Below are 22231 nucleotides of genomic sequence, written 5' to 3'. Positions count from 1 at the left end.
ATCAATAGCTTAATGTCTTATATATTTGTTTATATTGTTCATTTCTCTATCTTTAATTATGCCAGTGAGGATTCTCAGACCATAGGAGCGGCTCTAGTTTTGTTTCTTTGTTTCACCGGCCTTGCTGACCCTATATTTTGTTTCCCTATATTTTAAGATCAACATTACTAATTAGCCAGAGGTTGACCTAAACCATTAAAAAGGAAAAAACAGTATATGGTTCAGGTAGGTAACCTCTCCCTCTGTCTCAAATCCATGATGCAAACATGCAACTAACCTGCTACTAATAGCAAATGCTGCGTCGGTGGGGTGCATGTAACTGAGAGCGAGCGCCCTGGCGAATCATTTCACTACGTTGCACAATTTGACAGCTCTGGGCGTTCTTGTCTGTCATTCTCCTAGGCTTATGAAGCACTTTGACCACACATGCTCTTCTGATTACAGTACACACAAGCCGGCCAAGCCAAGTACTAGTCTTCACAAATTTGCACTTCGGAGTCGGCACCGCCGCCCGCAACCTCCACCGGCGCCGCAGCAGCCGTCGCCGACGGTGGACACCAACCTCCTGCGAGCTGGCGGGTACCCTACTACAGCTTCGGCCATGACTTCCCTTCTCCGCCTTGCCGTCGAGAAGGCAGCGTGCACGTCCGTCCTGGCCTTTGCACCTGAGCTGTTCGATGAAATGCCATGCACGCTGGTGATGTCCAAAAACGTTGTCACCTGGTGTACAGAGCTTCTCTTCCCAGGCTCAGGTTATCAGGTACATTACCCCTGCTGACAAACTCCATCCCTCTCATTCTTCATCGACCGAGGTTGCTCAATACAAATGTATCCATAATATGTTACCGATGTACATGTATAGATCGTGTAGGTTTCAGCATCCTTTGCAACGCCCTGTTGTTTTGTTTCAGGTTCACGGTCAGAATGTCATGATCACATAGAATCATTATCTACAGCAAGGTACTACTGATGCCATATACAGTATATATCATAACTCAAGCATCCCACCAATAAGAACTTCACAAAACTACTCCTAAATTACACAAACGTAATTCATGCCCATTTTACTCACATGTACAGTACCATGCGAAGAGTAGATCACACTTTCTAAATTAAAGAAATATAAATCACTTAGATATCTACTCCCTCCGTCCCAAAATCATTTGAGACGGAGGACTCACTTATTTTGGGACGGAGGGAGTACAAAATAACTAGGACTGGTTAGCTTTTGCGTGCCTTCACAAGTCGTCTATCTCTCCTAAGCATCACAAGCCGTTCCGTCACCTCAGTCATATCAGGTCGCTCTTCTATATCTACATTCAGGCACTCAATGGCCAGCTTGCCTATCTCTTCAAGGATGTAGATGTCTTCTTCTGCTGCAATCTTCTTGTCGAACATTGCTCTCCCACTCTTTTCTGTCTCATAACATTTGCGATACTCAACGATGAGGCTACACTTATAGGCAGTCTTCCTGGTAATGAGTTCCAGGAGAACCACCCCGAAGCTGTAGACATCACTCTTTGGCGTTAACATGCCAGTTTTCATGAACACTGGGTCTATGTAAACCACCCGTCAAATGAGATCCTTGGTGGAATATTCATCCACTTTTGGAATATTCATCGACTGCGATAGCTGAAAGCACGAGACTTTTGGGGTTAACTTTTCATCGAGAAGTATGTTGTATGGTTTAACATTACCGTGCTGTATGTCTACAGAGTACATGTGCCTTAACCCTTCTGCAGACCCAATCGCAATGTCCAAACGCAAGTCTAAGGGGAGCGTTCGATTTTTGTTGCCATGGAGAATGCCCATGAGGCTCCCATTAGCAGCATACTCATTAACCGATATCGGAACATCAGCTTCCAGGCAGTAACCGATGAGCTTCACAATGTTATTGTGGAACAATTGTGTCCGGACCTCCACTCCCTTAACAAATTCCTCCATTTGATCTTCATCTACACCCATAAGCAATATCTTAACTGCCACTGTTGTATTGTCAGGAAGAGTTCCTCTGTAGACTCTTGAGTAACCGCCTCTACCAAGAAACTCTGCATAATTTCTTGTGATCTTTTTTATTTCCTTCTTTGTGAAAATCTTCAGGCCCGTTACATTCTTTAGTATCTGGCCTCCATTTATCACGAAATTCCTTTGTGCGTCACTTCGGAAGACGTTCAGAATGTTCAACTTGTCCAGCAAACTAGAGTTAGAACTGGAAATGCTTGTTCCTTTGCGATCAACTTGCTCTTCCCGCAATGACCAATGATCTGCGTTTTCTTCACCTTCATTTCCAAGACGTTCTGCAACATCATCAGTTTCAGGGTGCTCGTTGACATCCTCCTGCAGTTTCGATTGTTCGCTAAATGAACTTATCTGCAGCCCAACTAATGAACTACTGGTGTCAATTTTGTCAGTACTTTCCGTTTTATCAAGCATGTCAATTATACGCCGTGCATCTGGTCTTTTCTCTGGGTTAAGTTCCATGCACTCCATTAAGTGGCTAGTTTGCAGACATATGAGACTGAAAATGCAGATGACACGTAGTGCTGATGATCTACCGCGCGGTAAAATAAAAGGTTCAATGGAGCAGTAAGGATGGCTAAGTCAGACATGGGCTCTCTCTTGGGCTGCATTACTTGTTACAGTAAAGGACTCAAGTGGTGAATGCTCTGTTTTATTCTCCGAAGCTGAACTCTGTATTGTTGTCTTAAGTAGAAAATAATCCCTTGTCCTATATTTCCTGTGTTTATTGGTTAAACTGAATCAAGTACGGTTGATTTTATCCACCGAGGTCAACTCCTTGTAATCGAGAGACTGACGCGTATCGCCATCACGTGGTGTCTCGGCAGCCTGGTTGATGTTGGTGCTGTTCGGGACACCCGCGAGGTTCGTCCTCTTCAAGGTGCTGGACGAGCGGAAGATCAGCGAAGTCGAGGTGAGTGGCTCTGATATGTCTATCTATCTACCTGTGGTTTTGGCTTGTGCGACTTGTGGAAGGGTTTTGGCTCGTCAGAAAAAGCAGAAAGGTTTTGAGCGATTCGAGCCTGTGTCTTGATTTTCTCGTGGATCTCATTAGTTATTGTACAGTTTTGGTTTTTATAATTAAACCAGGGACTGCATACGCCAAGTTAATTACTACCGTGTGTCTTGGTCCAGAGGACACCGCTATTCTTTTGCCTTCAAATGTTAGCAGTGTAAGTTCACGTTTTGCCACATCGATTGTTGCACAAATTTAATTTAGTACTATAATTTGATTGGCTGGATGGATCCACTATCGGATGATTACTAACTAGATACGGAGCAAAATGAGTGAATGTACACTCTAAAATGCATATATATACATCCGTATGTGGTTCATAGTGGAATCTCTACAAACAGTGGCGGAGCTATGTGTTAGCTGCGGTCGGCTTTAGCTGTGGGGTTGGCTGACCCCACAGCTTTTCAACAAAAAGCCGACCCCACAGCTTTTCAACAAAATAGCCTAAAAATACTGTACAATTACTATTCATTGTGAAGGAAAAAATTCGGAAAATTAACTATGACCCCACAGATTTATGAGGCTGGCTTCGCCGCTGTCTACAAAGACTTACATTTACGAACAGAGGGAGTAGGTCCTTATTCCATAATTTGGCATGTGGCTCGCTGTTTGCTGAGATGTTGCGCATTGGTTGTACGGTTCTCTGTATTTTTTTTTTTTGCGAGGACTGTATCTTTGTTTGTTCATACTAAGGATGCTATCTGTGGACTGTATCATTGATCCAGAACTTGCTTGATTGTATAACTGGTGGTTGCGCTGAAGGCTTTCAACAAGTTTGACGATCCGCCGAAGAAACGCCAAAGATGTCGGAAGTGACTTCAAAGAAGAGGAAACACCAAGAGGAAGAACCTACCAAGGAGGGAACTGAAGAGGATGGCGAGTAGAAGAAATCCAAGGATAGCGAGGAGCCTCCAGCGGTTGATGCCGACGCTCTCCAGAAGAAAGAGGAAGAAAAAGCATGCTGAAGAGCGCGTCGCACGGAAATACAGCAGAAATTTGACGGTGTAATGCTGTGCTATCTTCTGAAAGTTTTAGCATCGACGAACTCTGCATTTCGAAACCTGCAAGTGCTCAGCACTCGCTGAATCTTATGTTGGTCTCGTCTATAACAATCTGCAATGTTCATTCTCCCGAGTAGTAATATATCTATCTGTTGTTAATGGCCATTCTTGTTCATTATCCAGTCAGCAGATTCGATCAACACTTGCTGTGCATCACCTCTAGTGTCGCATTATTTTTTGTTGGAAACTCGACTCAACTGGAAATTATTTTTTGTTGCATGCTCCATCACCTCTAATGTCGCATTATTTGGATCACGAACCATTGGCTGGATGGATCCACCATCAGGTGATTACTAACTGGGCAGCTTAATGTGAGAGGCTGGTCCTTATATTCCATAATTTGGCATGTGGCTCGCTGTTTGCTGAGATCTTGCGCACTGGCTGTAGGGGTTCTCTTCGTTTGTTCATATTAAGGATGCTATCTGTAGAATTTATCATTGATCATAACTTGCTTGTTTTTATAACTGGTGGCTGAGCTGAAGGCTTTCAACAAGTTTGACAATCCACCGAAGAAACCCAAAGAAGTCAGAAGTGGCTTCAAAGAAGAGGAAACACCAAGAGGAGGAACCTACCCACCAGGAGGGCAGCTCGAGAGTATGGCGAGCAGGAGAAAGAGAAAGTCAAAGAAGAAGAAGAAATCCAATTACGGTGAGGAGCCTCCAGCGGTGCATTCTGCTATAACAATCTGCTATGTTCGTTCTGTCGAGTACAGTAACTAATACTGGTATATCTATCTGTGGTTAATTGCCATTTTTGTTCATTATATCCACTATCTAGAGCAGATTCGATCAGCACTTGCTGTGCAGGGTTGCAGACTAGACTTAACTGGACAATCTTTTTTGTTTCATGCATGCATCACCCGTAGTGTCGCATTGTTTGGATCACAAACCATACGTGATTAAAATACTTTCTGGGCTTGATAACTACTCCTTCCATAAACTAATATAAGAACATTTAGATCACTAAAATAATGATCTAAACGCTCTTATATTAGTTTACAAAGGGAGTACGAAATAGTCAGTCAGATGTAACGGTGACCTGCTGCCGCCAGCCAATTCTATTTTGTTGCATGCGCCACCTCTAATTTTATATTTTAAGATAAGATCAACACACCCAATCAGCGAGAGATTGACCAAAACCGGTGATAAGAAAAACACTTTTGGGGCTTGTTAACAGTCAGTCAAATGTATCTGTAACCTGCCGCCCTATATTTTAAGATCAACGTCTCAAATCAGCCAGCCAGAGATTGACCTAGACCAGTGATAATTAAGAAAGAACACCGGATCCCCGGAAAGTCAAAAGCAGCATCACTGCGTGGTTCAGGCAGATAATCTACCTGAGGTCCCTCTCAAATCTAACCAGTTGCGGCAACCGCCTCGTCTCCGATGGCCTTAGGGCCATGGCAGCATAGGATCTTGGTCATTGCCGGCGGAAGGACTCTATTTTTAGACGTTCCTTCGAGTTTTGTTAGGGTTTGTATTCTGCTCAGCAAGACGGCACGGTGGCGGATCCCTCAAGATGGAATAAGGTTCTCCCCGCCAAGCCCCCGTCCCGATGGTGTGTCTAGCATTGTCGGTGGGCGTGTGGAGGTATGTCTCCGACGGATCTGTCCTTGATGGACTTGCTTGGATGTGGCCGTAGTTCGTCTACGTTCGTGTGTCTTCTGGTTGGATCCTTCCGATCTACGCTACTCTTCATCCGTGGCTGATGTTGTTCTGCTGCGCTCGTCCTACGGGGGCCTTAGCGCGACGACTTCCCGACTGTATACTACAAGTTTTGTCCGGCTCCAGCTAGGGAGAGGCGATGACGGCGACGCGTCTTCGGCTCGCTTCAGTGCTTTTAATTGTCGGTAGATTGTATACGGATCTGGATGTAATTTTTATTATTTCTGGTGTTTGTTGTATTGGCATGATCGAAGATGAATAATGAAAGTTTTCTTGCGCCTGTTTCGTCATTCTCATTTTCGTTCCCATTATCCAATCAGCAGGTTCATTCAACTTGACATTTCTCTTTCTGTGTCGCATGCACCACGTCCAATGTCTCATTCTTTGGTTAACAGCCCATAGGTGATTATAATATAATACTTCATGGCTTCCAAGTCAGATGTAAGTGTAACCTGCTGCCCTTGTATTTTTAAAGATAAGATCAACATCTCTAATCAGCCAGAGACCAGTGATAAATCCAAACAGGCCCTAAATATATCCATCTGTTCCTCCTTGCCATTTATACTCATTATCCAATCAGCAGATTCAGTCAGCACTTGCTGTGCAGGGATGAAAACTACACTCAACTGGGCATAATTCTTTGTTGTTGCATGCATGCATCACCTCTAAAATGCCGCATTATTTGGTTCACAGACCATATGCGATTAAAATACTTGCAGGGCTTGCTAATTAATAGTCACTCGGATGTAACAGTAACCTGCAGCCCCTATGTTTTAAAAGATCAACACTCCCAATCAGCCAGGGATTGACCTAAACCGGTGATGAGAAAAACACTTTTGGGGCTTGCTAACAGTCAGTCAAATGTATCTGTAACCGCCCCTATATTTTAAGATGAGATCAACGTCTCTAATCAGCCAGCCAGAGATTGACCTAAACCTTAAGAAAAAGCACCGATCCCCGAAAGTCAAAAGCAGCATCACTGCGTGGTTCAGTTCAGGCAGATAATCTACCTGAGCTCCCTCTCAAACCTGACAAATCTAACCAGTTGCATCAACCAATCCATGATGCAAGCGTACAACTAACCATAGCTAGCACCTAGTCCTAGTTCTACATGCTACTGCTGCGTCAGTGGAGCGTGTAACTGAAACTGAAACTGAATCTGTCGACGCACCAGATGCCAAGAGGAACGAGTGCCCTGGAGAATCGTTCACTCACTGCGCTGCAGCAGTTGGGGACGGGGACTGGATCCTTTTCTGTTCGAACCTGATGAATAGTCAGTCAGTCAACTACAGGCAGAGAAGATCAAATCAAACATAAAGAGAGGGAGCGATGAGTCTGTGTGGGCCCACTGCGTCAGTCACTGTGCGGTTCCTCTCTCACTCACTCCTTGGATCCCCCTCCTCAGCCTTGCCACTTGCCAGTGTGAGGTGGCCATCATCATTCAAGGTGCCACAGGATATACCCCAGTGGAGAGAGTGAGAGGGAGAGAGGACCATGTTCATTCATTCACTCATTCATAGTACTTGTCAGCAAAAAAAAAAAAAACTAGCACGGCTCATGATAGGACTACTGAATCATCATTCATACGCGTCAGTATTCTTTTTTTATTTATTTTCCTTTTGCATGACAACCCCTCCGTTACATGATGTAGTGCATGTAGATTATCTGTAAAGTCAAACTTCACAAATTTTGACTAATTTTATAGGTAAAACTATTTATATATGATACGAAATACTATATATAATATGAAAACACATTGTATGATGTAGTAGTACGCCATCCGTCTTAACATAAGTGTCTCAACTTTGTACTAGTATATAACAAGATATTTCTCTATGAACCAATATAAGACGTTTTCGATCACTGAGTACATGTTTTTCTCTATAAACTTAGTCAAAGCATATAAAATTTGACTTCTCAAAAAATATATAAGCACTACATCATATGGAACGGATAGAGTACTTTTTTCTTAACTCGGCACAAGGGCAAGTATAGTATTCTCCGCCTTCTATTTTCTCCTTTTTCTTTTGAAGAATAAGTACTCCTACTCCTTGGATTCAGGAATTCCTTCTTGCTGGTAGTACAGTGCCGGTTACTATTACTAGTAGTACAAACGAACACTGTAGGGCTGAGCAGAAGAGAAGAGGCAAATTTGATAATTTTGACCTGTGGATGAAATCATTTAACAAAATGAACTGTCCCTGAAATTTTTTCACTCAGTTGATCATTTTGAGTGGTGCCCGACACGAAGGCGTCATACTACACTGTGCAACATCTGACTGACAGTCGCTACACGCTTGCCCAGCATCGCACCTCGGACTGCCTAAAAATTACTAAGTCAATGTGCAGCGCCTAAGAGCTAGGCGCCACACTATACAGTGTAGCGCCTAGCCTCTAGGCGTTGCACTAGATGTATAGAGGCTAGAGGCTAGAGGCTAACCACTAGTGCAATGCCTAGAGGCTAGGCGCTACACTGTATAGTGTGGCTTTCAGGCGCTCCACACTGACTTAGTAATTTTCAGATCACCCGGGTGCGACGCTGGCTAGGCGTGCAACGCCTGTCAGTCAGGCGCTGCACAGTGTAGTGTGGCGCCTTCGCGTCGGGCGCCACTCAAAAAGTAAGCTGAGTGAATTTTTTTAATAAACAGTCTATTTTGTGAAATGATTTTATCCACGGATCAAAATTGTCAAATTTGCCAAGAGAAGAGGATCCAAGCCGATTTCCGGCGGAAGGGGCGTCGCTGTCCCCCCGTCGTCAAGGGTGGCTCCGTACTCCAACCAGTGGTGTCCAGTGCAGACAGCTTCCTCTCTTCCAAGGCAACTCTTCCTTCCTTCCTTCATTTCTGGATGGGCTTCTTTGGGATCCACACGCACACATAGTTTCAGAGAAAGAGATGAACAATATTTTGAGAGGAGAGAGCATGCTGCTGCCTGTCGCCGTCTCGTTAACTCCGAGCCCGTCCTACAAATGGAAACGGGTGCTACAATCCAAGCCACCGGCAAGAATTTTGCTGTCAGGTCAATTCGGCATCTGCTGCTGCTAGTGTACTACTACTAGAGACTACTACTTTCTAGGGCATCTCTAAGGCAGACCGTAAATCTCCCACAACCATTTGGACTGCGCTGTCCGGACCGTGGAAGCCATCCAATGCCAACATTATCAGTCCATGGAGCGGACGCGATTTCTCCCGTGATTCAGAACAAAAGTGAGGAGGTTTGCGGAAGTCCGGATCGCTCCCAAGCCCGCTTCTGACCGCCCTGGCCCATAAAAAAACCCCACCCCGGCTCCGCATTGAAGACGGCTCAGGGCGGACGCGGCCTCTCACTGCCCCGTCTGCTGCATGCCCGGCTGAACACGCCTCCTCACCGTATTCATACACCTCCATTAGCCCCGCGTGGAAACCGAGAGAGTGAGAGGGAGAGAGGTCCATCATTCATTTCATTCACTCATTCATACATGTCAGCCAAAAAAGAAAAGAAAAAACAACATGGCTCATGATAGTACTGAATCATCATCCATTTAAAAAAAAATTGCATGGCAATCCATGGATTATGGAGCATGCTTCTTTTCTTGACACGGCTCAGGGGCAAGTATTTTTCACTTTTCAGACGGAGGCTTCTATTTTTTTTCCTTTTGTTCTGAAAATGAGCACTGCTAGTAATAGAAAGACTCTCCTTGGATTCAGGCATTGCTGATTCTTGCTGGCAGTAGTAACAGTTACTAGCAGTAGTACAAACAAACAGTGCACGGCTGAGCAGAAGAGGAGAGGATCCAAGCCGATTTCCGGCCAAAGGGGCGTCGCTATCCCCGTCGTTAAGAGCATCTCTAACAAATCTCTTAAAAGGCGGACATGTTCACAGAATGCGTTGGATATGGGTCGAAAACAGAGTTGGCAGAACATAAACGTCAGATCAACCTGTAAATTTTAAATCTGAACTTCGTGGGAGAAATCGAACTACTTCAGTAGAACTACCAGTGTTCATAGTACTTGGTCATCATACATATATCATACATAGCATTTTTATACAAAGTAGATCGGAGGAGCGGCGGCCACCGTAGACCCTACTGCCAAAATTTGGCTCACCGGAGCCATTCGGGTGCGGCGGCGACGTTGCAGCGGCGGAGGAGTTCATTCGTCGTCGGAGGAGGAGACGAGGTCGACGTAGATGTCGTCCTGCACCTTGGCTTTGCGGCGCCATCCCTCGAGGTTGGCGTCGAAGTTCTGTGCCTTGGTGAGCCCCTGCTCGAGGAGGACGTCGTCGAGCTCGCCTACAGTTCGACGGCGCTGCTCCATCTCCTCCTCCTCCCGCGCACTGTGCGCGACAATGGCCCGCTCGAAGATGTCCGCCTCGGCCCGGGGGTGGAAATCCTCTGGTCCGATGACACCACTGCCCGGCCACACCGGCTCCTTCGGCTTCCTCTTCACCGCGCGGAGCGGCGGGAGCTCCTCCGACTCCCTTTTCATCGGCATGAGGAGCGGCATACGGGAGCTCGACCCCCCGGCGGAGCTGCCCGCGCCGGAGGACAGACACACTTGCCTGCGGTCATACTCCTTCGTCTCGCGGCGGAGGAGCGACGGCGGCGGCTCTAGGCCGAGGTTCTTGTACTTCTTCGTGGCTCGCTTTCTCGCGCCATTCGCTCTGACACACCGCTACCGCCGGAGCGGCGGCCCTAGCTCTACATCCCGCGCCACATGGTGGGGAGCGGCGGCGGATTTTGCTCATCGGCGGTGAGAAATGGGAGAGGGGATTAGGGAATCGAGGTGGCGGGGGGATAGAGTTTCGCCTCGTATAGTCGCTGCAAACTCGTAGATATACCGCGTGAGGGGGGGGGCGGTTTGCGGGCCACCATAAAATCTTTTATGAGTCGGGTGACTATACGGGCTATGTTTTGGCCCAAAAAGGGGGCCAAATCCATATAGTCGCCGGGATTTTATGGTTTCCACGATTTTAAAGAGTCTGCTGGAGATGCTCTAAGGGTTGGCTCGGTACTCCAACTCAAAGCCCCAACTCAACTCAAGGAAGCTAGTAGTACTACCATTGGTGTCCAGTGCATACATCGTCCTCCCTTCCAAGGCAACTCTTCCTTCCTTCATTTCTGGAAGACTTCACTTCTTTGGGATCCACACACGGAAAGTTTCAGAGATGAACAATAGTACTACTTGGTCTCCTTGGTATTTTGTGCCAAATTTTGACTATGGATTTAATTAATAAAATTTCAATGCATGTCACAATAAATAGTATCATTGTAAACTATGTTCAAATGGAAATCCAAGGATATAATTTTTTATGACATGCATGATTGTCAGTTAAATCTATGGTCAAATTTTCACAAATACAAAGAGAACCAATAAGCCAGGACGGAGGTAGTAGTAATGTAATTTGAGAGAGAGAGAGAGAGAGAGCATTCTGCTGCGTGTCGCCGTCGTCGTTCACTCCGAGCCCGTCCTACAAATGGCTAATAGTACTACTTTCTCCATTCCATAATGTAGTGCGCACGCTTTGGACGCGCTGCCCACTTACACCATGGCGGCTATGGAGCTGGCGCTGTCGGTGCTGCGCGCCCTGGACGCGCTACGACGCTCCTTCCTTTGGGCGGCGGCGGAAACTGCCTCGGGTGCCCAGTGCCTTGTCGCTTGGGAAAAGGTGGTCCGACCGAAATGTGAGGGAGGTCTTGGGGTGCGAGTTCCCCCAGTCCAGAACCGCTCTCTTTTGCTGAAACTGGTGCATCGCCTCCACTCGTAGCAGAACTCCCCCTGGGCCGCTTGGGTCTGGTCGGAGCTCGGGCGCTCCCTCCTCACCCCGATGGCTGCGTCAACCCTCCCTGGGCCACACTGGGCCTCCCTAGCTGAGCACATGCCGGTATACAGGGCGATCTCTGCCGTCCGGGTGGGGGACGGGCGCACCACCGCCTTCTGGTTGGATGCTTGGCTCCCAGGAGGCGCCCTCGTTTGGCGGCTGCCTTCGCTCTTCTCCCACACCACCATGCCGGAGGCCTCTGTGGCCCAGGTCTTCCGTCGCGGCATCGACGAGCTGCTTGTCCCCCACTTGAACCATGCCGGGGTTCGCGATCGTGCCGTGCTTCTTCGGATCCTTGAGGGCGTGGTCCTCTCGGAGTCGCCCGACGAGCGGTCTCTTCGTCCTGGCTGCGCGAAGAGCATGCTCCTCTCATCGACCGGCGTGTACCAGCTATGCCACTTTGCTGGGCTGCGAGTGCCGTTCGAGGCTTTTGTCTGGCGAAACTTTGCCCCGAGCCGGGCCCGTTTCTTCGCCTGGCTTCTGGTTCAGGCTCGGGTCCATACGCGGGATGTCCTCCTCCGCAAGCACATCGTCGAAACTGCTAGCGCTGGATGCCCCCTCTGTTCCTCGCCCCTGGAGACGGCCGATCATCTCATCTTCGGGTGCGCGTTCACCCGCCGATTCTGGAGTGTGGTAGGGAAGAGCTCCCTTGAGACCACCTCCGTTCGCGTGCTTCACCTACTCACCCCTCCGCCCTGGGTGCCCGCAGGGCCAGGGCCCACCTTTCTGTTGCTCTGCTGCTGGCAACTCTGGAAGCACCACAATGCGGTGGTCTTCCAGGGGATGCCTTCTGTTGGGAATCGTAGCATAATTTTTAAAATTTTCCTACGCTCACCAAGATGCATCTATGGAGTATACCAGCAACGAGGGGAAAGGAGTGCATCTACATACCCTTGTAGATCGCGAGCGGAAGCGTTCCAATGAACGTGGATGACGGAGTCGTACTCGCCGTGATCCAAATCACCGATGACCGAGTGCCGAACGGACGGCACCTCCGCGTTCAACACACGTACGGTGCAGCGACGTCTCCTCCTTCTTGATCCAGCAAGGGGGAAGGAGAGGTTGATGGAGATCCAGCAGCACGACGGCGTGGTGGTGGATGTAGCGGGTCTCCGCAGGGCTCCGCAAGCTTGTGCGAGAGAGAGAGAGAGGTGTTGCAGGGGAGGAGGGAGGCGCCCAAGGCTGTTGTGTGCTGCCCTCCCTCCCCCCTTTATATAGGCCCCCTGGGGGGCGCCGGCCCCAAGAGATGGGATCTCAAGGGGGGCGGCGGCCACAAGGGGGGGAAGGGGTGCCTTGCCCCCCAAGGCAAGGGGGAACTCCCCCCCTAGGGTTCCCAACCCTAGGCGCATGGGGGGAGGCCCAAGGGGGGCGCCCCAGCCCACTAAGGGCTGGTTCCCTTCCACTTTCAGCCCACGGGGCCCTCCGGGATAGGTGGCCCCACCCGGTGGACCCCCGGGACCCTTCCGGTGGTCCCGATACAATACCGGTAACCCCCGAAACTTTCCCGGTGGCCGAAACTGGACTTCCTATATATAATTCTTCACCTCCGGACCATTCCGGAACCTCTCGTGACGTCCGGGATCTCATCCGGGACTCGGAACAACTTTCGGGTTTCCGCATACATATATCTCTACAACCCTAGCGTCACCGGACCTTAAGTGTGTAGACCCTACGGGTTCGGGAGACATGCAGACATGACCGAGACGCCTTAGTCACATTGAGCTCATTATGATGATGCATCCCAATACCTTGTTCAATCTCGTTACCGGCAAGTCTCTTTACTCGTACCGCAATGCATGATCCCGTGACTAACGCCTTAGTCACATTGAGCTCATTATGATGATGCATCACCGAGTGGGCCCAGAGATACCTCTCCGTCACACGGAGTGACAAATCCCAGTCTCGATCCGTGCCAACCCAACAGACACTTTCGGAGATACCCGTAGTGCACCTTTATAGTCACCCAGTTACGTTGTGACGTTTGGCACACCCAAAGCACTCCTACGGTATCCGGGAGTTGCACGATCTCATGGTCTAAGGAAAAGATACTTGACATTGGAAAAGCTCTAGCAAATGAAACTACACGATCTTTTATGCTATGCTTAGGATTGGGTCTTGTCCATCACATCATTCTCCTAATGATGTGATCCCGTTATCAATGACATCCAATGTCCATAGTCAGGAAACCATGACTATCTGTTGATTAACGAGCTAGTCAACTAGAGGCTTACTAGGGACACGTTGTGGTCTATGTATTCACACATGTATTACGATTTCCGGACAATACAATTATAGCATGAACAATAGACGATTATCATGAACAAAGAAATATAATAATAACCTTTTATTATTGCCTCTAGGGCATATTTCCAACAGTCTCCCACTTGCACTAGATTCAATAATCTAGTTACATTGTGATGAATCGAACACCCATTGCGTCCTGGTGTTGATCATGTTTTGCCCTAGGGAGAGGTTTAGTCAATGGATCTGCTACATTCAGGTCCGTATGTACTTTACAAATATCTATGTCTCCATTTTGAACACTTTCACGAATGGAGTTGAAGCGACGCTTGATATGCCTGGTCTTCCTGTGAAACCTGGGCTCCTTTGCAAGGGAAATAGCTCCAGTGTTGTCACAGAAGAGAGTCATCGGGCCCGACGCATTGGGAATCACCCCTAGGTCGGTAATGAACTCCTTCATCCAGACTGCTTCCTGTGCTGCCTCCGAGGCTGCCATGTACTCCGCTTCACATGTAGATCCCGCCACGACGCTTTGCTTGCAACTGCACCAGCTTACTGCTCCTCCATTCAAAATATACACGTATCCGGTTTGTGACTTCGAGTCATCCAGATCTGTGTCGAAGCTAGCGTCGACGTAACCCTTTACGACGAGCTCTTCGTCACCTCCATAAACGAGAAACATATCCTTAGTCCTCTTCAGGTACTTCAGAATATTCTTGACCGCTGTCCAGTGTTCCTTGCCGGGATTACTTTGGTACCTTCCTACCAAACTTACGGCAAGGTTTACATCAGGTCTGGTACACAGCATGGCATACATAATAGACCCTATGGCCGAGGCATAGCGGATGACACTCATCTCTTCTATATCTTCTGCCGTGGTCGGGCATTGAGCCGTGCTCAACTGCACACCTTGCAATACAGGCAAGAACCCCTTCTTGGACTGATCCATATTGAACTTCTTCAATATCTTGTCAAGGTATGTACTCTGTGAAAGACCAATGAGGCGTCTTGATCTATCTCTATAGATCTTGATGCCTAATATGTAAGCAGCTTCTCCAAGGTCCTTCGTTGAAAAACACTTATTCAAATAGGCCTTAATACTTTCCAAGAATTCTATATCATTTCCCATCAATAGTATGTCATCCACATATAATATGAGAAATGCTACGGAGCTCCCACTCACTTTCTTGTAAACACAGGCTTCTCCATAAGTCTGTGTAAACCCAAACGCTTTGATCATCTCATCAAAGCGAATGTTCCAACTCCGAGATGCTTGCACCAGCCCATAGATTGAGCGCTGGAGCTTGCACACTTTGTTAGCATTCTTAGGATCGACAAAACCTTCCGGCTGCATCATATACAACTCTTCCTTAAGGAAGCCATTAAGGAATGCCGTTTTGACGTCCATCTGCCATATCTCATAATCATAGTATGCGGCAATTGCTAACATGATTCGGACGGACTTCAGCTTCGCTACGGGTGAGAAAGTCTCATCGTAGTCAACCCCTTGAACTTGTCGATAACCCTTAGCGACAAGTCGAGCTTTGTGGATGGTCACATTACCATCCGCGTCCGTCTTCTTCTTAAAGATCCATTTATTTTCTATGGCTCGCCGATCATCGGGCAAGTCAGTCAAAGTCCATACTTTGTTTTCATACATGGATTCTATCTCGGATTTCGTGGCTTCTAGCCATTTGTCGGAATCCGGGCCCGCCATCGCTTCTTCATAGTTCGAAGGTTCACCGTTGTCTAACAACATGATTTTCAGGACAGGGTTGCCGTACCACTCTGGTGCGGAACGTGTCCTTGTGGACCTACGAAGTTCAGTAACTTGATCCGAAGTTTCATGATCATCATCATTAACTTCCTCCCCAGTCGGTGTAGGCACCACAGGAACATTTTCCCGCGCTGCGCTACTTTCCGGTTCGGAAGGGGTGACTATCACCTCATCAAGTTCCACTTTCCTCCCACTCAATTCTTTCGAGAGAAACTCCTTCTCTAGAAAGGACCCGTTCTTGGCAACGAAGATCTTGCCTTCGGATCTGAGGTAGAAGGTATACCCAATAGTTTCCTTAGGGTATCCTATGAAGACGCATTTTTCCGACTTGGGTTCGAGCTTTTCAGGTTGAAGTTTCTTGACATAAGCATCGCATCCCCAAACTTTTAGAAACGACAGCTTAGGTTTCTTCCCAAACCATAATTCATACGGTGTCGTCTCAACGGATTTTGACGGAGCCCTATTTAAAGTGAATGCGGCAGTCTCTAAAGCATAGCCCCAAAATGAGAGCGGTAAATCGGTAAGAGACATCATAGATCGCACCATATCCAATAGAGTGCGATTACGACGTTCGGACACACCATTTCTCTGAGGTGTTCCAGGCGGCGTGAGTTGTGAAACTATTCCACATTTTCTTAAGTGTGTACCAAATTCGTGACTTAAATATTCTCCTCCACGATCTGATCGTAAGAATTTTATTTTTCTGTCACGTTGATTCTCAACCTCACTCTGAAATTCCTTGAACTTTTCAAAGGTTTCAGACTTGTGTTTCATTAGGTAGACATACCCATATCTACTTAAGTCATCAGTGAGAGTGAGAACATAACGATATCCTCCGCGAGCCTCAACACTCATTGGACCACACACATCGGTATGTATGATTTCCAATAAGTTGGTTGCTCGCTCCATTGTTCCGGAGAACGGAGTCTTGGTCATCTTACCCATGAGGCATGGTTCGCACGTGTCAAATGATTCGTAATCAAGAGACTCCAAAAGTCCATCTGCATGGAGCTTCTTCATGCGCTTGACACCAATGTGACCAAGGCGGCAGTGCCACAAGTATGTGGGACTATCGTTATCAACTTTACATCTTTTGGTATTCACACTATGAACATGTGTAACATCACGTTCGAGATTCATCAAAAATAAACCATTGACCAGCGGGGCATGACCATAAAACATATCTCTCAAATAAATAGAACAACCATTATTCTCAGATTTGAATGAGTAGCCATCTCGAATTAAACGAGATCCAGATACAATGTTCATGCTCAAAGCTGGCACTAAATAACAATTATTGAGGTTTAAAACTAATCCCGTGGGTAGATGCAGAGGCAGCGTGCCGACGGCGATCACATCGACCTTGGAACCATTCCCGACGCGCATCGTCACCTCATCCTTTGCCAGTCTCCGTTTATTCCGTAGTTCCTGTTTTGAGTTACAAATATGAGCAACCGCACCGGTATCAAATTCCCAGGAGCTACTACGAGTACTGGTAAGGTACACATCAATTACTTGTATATCACATATACCTTGGGTGTTGCCGGCCTTCTTCTTGTCCGCTAAGTATTTGGGGCAGTTCCGCTTCCAGTGACCACTTTCCTTGCAATAAAAGCACTCAGTCTCGGGCTTGGGTCCATTCTTTGACTTCTTCCCAGTAACTGGTTTACCGGGCGCGGCAACTCCCTTGCCGTCCTTCTTGAAGTTCTTCTTACCCTTGCCCTTCTTGAACTTAGTGGTTTTATTCACCATCAACACTTGATGTTCTTTTCTGATCTCCCCTTCCGCTGATTTCAGCATTGAATATACCTCGGGAATGGTCTTTCCCATCCCCTGCATATTGTAGTTCATCACAAAGCTCTTGTAGCTTGGTGGAAGCGACTGGAGGATTCTGTCAATGACCGCGTCATCCGGGAGATTAACTCCCAACTGAGACAAGCGGTTGTGCAACCCAGACATTCTGAGTATGTGCTCACTAACAGAACTGTTCTCCTCCATTTTACAGCTGAAGAACTTGTCGGAGACTTCATATCTCTCGACCCGGGCATGAGCTTGAAAAACCAGTTTCAGCTCCTCGAACATCTCATATGCTCCATGTTTCTCAAAACGCTTTTGGAGACCCGGTTCTAAGCTGTAAAGCATGCCGCACTGAACAAGGGAGTAATCATCAGCACGCTGCTGCCAAGCGTTCATAACGTCTTGGTTCTCAGGGATTGGTGCTTCACCTAGCGGTGCTTCTAAGACATAATCTTTCTTGGCTACTATGAGGATGAGCCTCAGGTTCCGGACCCAGTCCGTATAGTTGCTGTCATCATCTTTCAGCTTGGTTTTCTCTAGGAACGCGTTGAAATTGAGGACAACGTTGGCCATTTGATCTACAATACATAGTGTAAAGATTTTAGACTAAGTTCATGATAATCAAGTTCATATAATCAAATTATTTAATGAACTCCCACTCAGATAGACATCCCTCTAGTCATCTAAGTGAAACATGATCCGAATTCAACTAGGCCGTGTCCGATCATCACGTGAGACGGACTAGTCAAGATCGGTGAACATCTCCATGTTGATCGTATCTTCTATATGACTCATGCTCGACCTTTCGGTCCTCCGTGTTCCGAGGCCATGTCTGTACATGCTAGGCTCGTCAAGTCAACCTAAGTGTGTTGCGTGTGTTCCGAGGCCATGTCTGTACATGCTAGGCTCGTCAACACCCGTTGTATTCGAACGTTAGAATCTATCACACCCGATCATCACGTGGTGCTTCGAAACAACGAACCTTCGCAACGGTGCACAGTTAGGGTGAACACTTTCTTGAAATTATTATAAGGGATCATCTTACTTACTACCGTCGTTCTAAGCAAATAGGATGCAAAAACATGATAAACATCACATGCAATCAAATAGTGACATGATATGGCCAATATCATCATGCTCCTTTGATCTCCATCTTCGGGGCACCATGATCATCTTCGTCACCGGCATGACACCATGATCTCCATCATCATGATCTCCATCATTGTGTCTTCATGAAGTCGTCACGCCAACGATTACTTCTACTTGTATGGCTAACGCGTTTAGCAACAAAGTAAAGTAAATTACATGGCGTTATTCAATGACACGCAGGTCATGCAAAATAATAAAGACAACTCCTATGGCTCCTGCCGGTTGTCATACTCATCAACATGCAAGTCGTGATTCCTATTACAAGAATATGATCAATCTCATATATCACATATATCATTCATCACATCTTCTGGCCATATCACATCACATAGCACTTGCTGCAAAACAAGTTAGACATCCTCTAATTGTTGTTGCAAGTTTTTACGTGGTTTGTAGGTTTCTAGCAAGAACGTTTTCTTACCTACGTATGACCACAACGTGATTTGCCAATTTCTATTTACCCTTCATAAGGACCCTTTTCATCGAATCCGTTCCGACTAAAGTAGGAGAGACAGACACCCGCTAGCCACCTTATGCAACTAGTGCATGTCAGTCGGTGGAACCTGTCTCACGTAAGCGTACGTGTAAGGTCGGTCCGGGCCGCTTCATCCTACAATGCCGCCGAAACAAGAAACGACTAGTAGCGGCAAGAAGAATTGGCAACATCAACGCCCACAACTTCTTTGTGTTCTACTCGTGCATAGTAACTACGCATAACCTGGCTCTGAAACCACTGTGGGAATCGTAGCATAATTTTTAAAATTTTCCTACGCTCACCAAGATGCATCTATGGAGTATACCAACAACGAGGGGAAAGGAGTGCATCTACATACCCTTGTAGATCGCGAGCGGAAGCGTTTCAATGAACGTGGATGACGGAGTCGTACTCGCCGTGATCCAAATCACCGATGACCGAGTGCCGAACGGACGGCACCTCCGCGTTCAACACACGTACGGTGCAGCGACGTCTCCTCCTTCTTGATCCAGCAAGGGGGAAGGAGAGGTTGATGGAGATCCAGCAGCACGACGGCGTGGTGGTGGATGTAGCGGGTCTCCGCAGGGCTTCGCAAGCTTGTGCGAGAGAGAGAGAGGTGTTGCAGGGGAGGAGGGAGGTGCCCAAGGCTGTTGTGTGCTGCCCTCCCTCCCCCCTTTAGATAGGCCCCCTGAGGGGGGCGCCGGCCCCAAGAGATGGGATCTCAAGGGGGGCGGCGGCCACAAGGGGGGGAAGGGGTGCCTTGCCCCCCAAGGCAAGGGGGAACTCCCCCCTAGGGTTCCCAACCCTAGGCGCATGGGGGGAGGCCCAAGGGGGGCGCCCCAGCCCACTAAGGGCTGGTTCCCTTCCACTTTCAGCCCACGGGGCCCTCCGGGATAGGTGGCCCCACCCGGTGGACCCCCGGGACCCTTCCGGTGGTCCCAGTACAATACCGGTAACCCCCGAAACTTTCCCGGTGGCCGAAACTGGACTTCCTATATATAATTCTTCACCTCCGGACCATTCCGGAACCTCTCTTGACGTCCGGGATCTCATCCGGGACTCGGAACAACTTTCGGGTTTCCGCATACATATATCTCTACAACCCTAGCGTCACCGGACCTTAAGTGTGTAGACCCTACGGGTTCGGGAGACATGCAGACATGACCGAGACGCCTCTCCGGTCAATAACCAACAGCGGGATCTGGATACCCATGTTGGCTCCCACATGTTCCACGATGATCTCATCGGATGAACCACGGTGTCGAGGATTCAATCAATCCGTATGCAATTCCCTTTGTCAAACGGTATGTTACTTGCCCGAGATTCGATCGTCGGTATCCCAATACCTTGTTCAATCTCGTTACCGGCAAGTCTCTTTACTCGTACCGCAATGCATGATCCCGTGACTAACGCCTTAGTCACATTGAGCTCATTATGATGATGCATCACCGAGTGGGCCCAGAGATACCTCTCCGTCACACGGAGTGACAAATCCCAGTCTCGATCCGTGCCAACCCAACAGACACTTTCGGAGATACCCGTAGTGCACCTTTATAGTCACCCAGTTACGTTGTGACGTTTGGCACACCCAAAGCACTCCTACGGTATCCGGGAGTTGCACGATCTCATGGTCTAAGGAAAAGATACTTGACATTGGAAAAGCTCTAGCAAATGAAACTACACGATCTTTTATGCTATGCTTAGGATTGGGTCTTGTCCATCACATCATTCTCCTAATGATGTGATCCCGTTATCAATGACATCCAATGTCCATAGTCAGGAAACCATGACTATCTGTTGATTAACGAGCTAGTCAACTAGAGGCTTACTAGGGACACGTTGTGGTCTATGTATTCACACATGTATTACGATTTCCGGACAATACAATTATAGCATGAACAATAGACGATTATCATGAACAAAGAAATATAATAATAACCTTTTATTATTGCCTCTAGGGCATATTTCCAACACCTTCGTCGCTCCCCAGGCTCCTCAGACTTTGCAGAGAGGACGCGGTGCTCTGGCGTGTGCGGCTACCTCGCTCCGTGAAGCACGCAGTGGATGTTTGGCTGGCTTGCTTTGCCAGCCCCGGCCGAGCCCTTGTCTCTGGGCTTCGCTCCCCCAACCCCTCTCCCCCCCTCGACTTGTACTTGTGAATGCTGTATCATCTGGACTCTGGGTCCACATATCTATATAAATTCAGGTGGGGAACCCCCCCCCCCTCCCCCCGATTAAAATTCAAAAAAAAAGAAAGATAATGTAATGCGCTCACACATTTCAAGATTTAACTTTGACCAAAAGTTTAAACATCATGGACGACTGCGGCGGGAGCATGGCAAATACCTTTGAATTCATATTTAAAAGAAGTTTTCAAAGGTATAATATTTAAGTAAAATGATTTATGTATTATTAATCTTATTATCAAAGTTGAATCTCGAAAAATCTGGGCGCACTATACTACATTGTGGAATAGAGAAAGCACAATCCAAGCCACTGCCAGGGATTTTGCTGTCAGGTCAATTCGGCATCTACTGCTACTTTCCAGTTTTCTATTGGAAAGAAAACAGTATATGTATCTGTCAAGTACTCCGTTACGTGCCAAGTTGGATTAGGATAGTACATACGTGGTTCTTGTCCATTTCCCGTTGTTCATGTTGACAATGTGCAGAAAAGCGTATGAAATGCCGGGCGAGAACGACGTGTGCAGTCAAGCTCCTGCTAAGCAGAAGTGGATGTTTTTACTTGTTTATTATGTAGTATAAGGCTGTTAAAGGCTTAAAGCATTTTTGGCTTTCGGCTACACCTAAAAGCCCCGAATGCATCACCCTAATCCTAATGCCTTATTGCCTCCTGCCCTAGCGGGATCTCCGCAACCTAATATAAATTGCAAGCAATAGGCCTTTATGCTCTCTCTTTTTATTTCATTATTATTCAGTCTTTGGCTTATTATTGGCTGGACAAGTCTCCCTAGAAAAGAGGAAAAGAATTGCACAAGATCCTCAAAAGGGGAAGCAAAAATCCAAAAAGGGGCAAGCAATCATGCACAATAGAACACTTTTTTTGAGGGGAATGCACAATAGAAAACTGTATATGGTCTAACAAGGACGGTTGGTTTCCATTCAAGAATTCGCGCAGGGATCTGATTTAATTAAGCGGATTTGATGAAAAACTTTACACAAGAAAATTTCTTGACCTTTCCATGGAAAATTGTCTCCACCGCAAACATAAATT

At 47.3% G+C, this 22231-nt stretch overlaps 1 pseudogene; it reads left to right on the top strand.

Annotated features, from left to right (window-relative positions):
• Positions 1 to 11294: 11294 nt before the first annotated feature.
• Positions 11295 to 21156, top strand: LOC123055662 (uncharacterized; annotated as a pseudogene).
• Positions 21157 to 22231: the final 1075 nt, after the last annotated feature.

Source organism: Triticum aestivum, chromosome 2D, assembly GCF_018294505.1.
Source record: "Triticum aestivum cultivar Chinese Spring chromosome 2D, IWGSC CS RefSeq v2.1, whole genome shotgun sequence".
Classification (NCBI taxonomy): Eukaryota; Viridiplantae; Streptophyta; class Magnoliopsida; order Poales; family Poaceae; genus Triticum; species Triticum aestivum.
The sequence above is the reverse complement of the archived record's forward strand: the minus strand, read 5'-3'. Positions and strand labels throughout refer to the sequence as shown.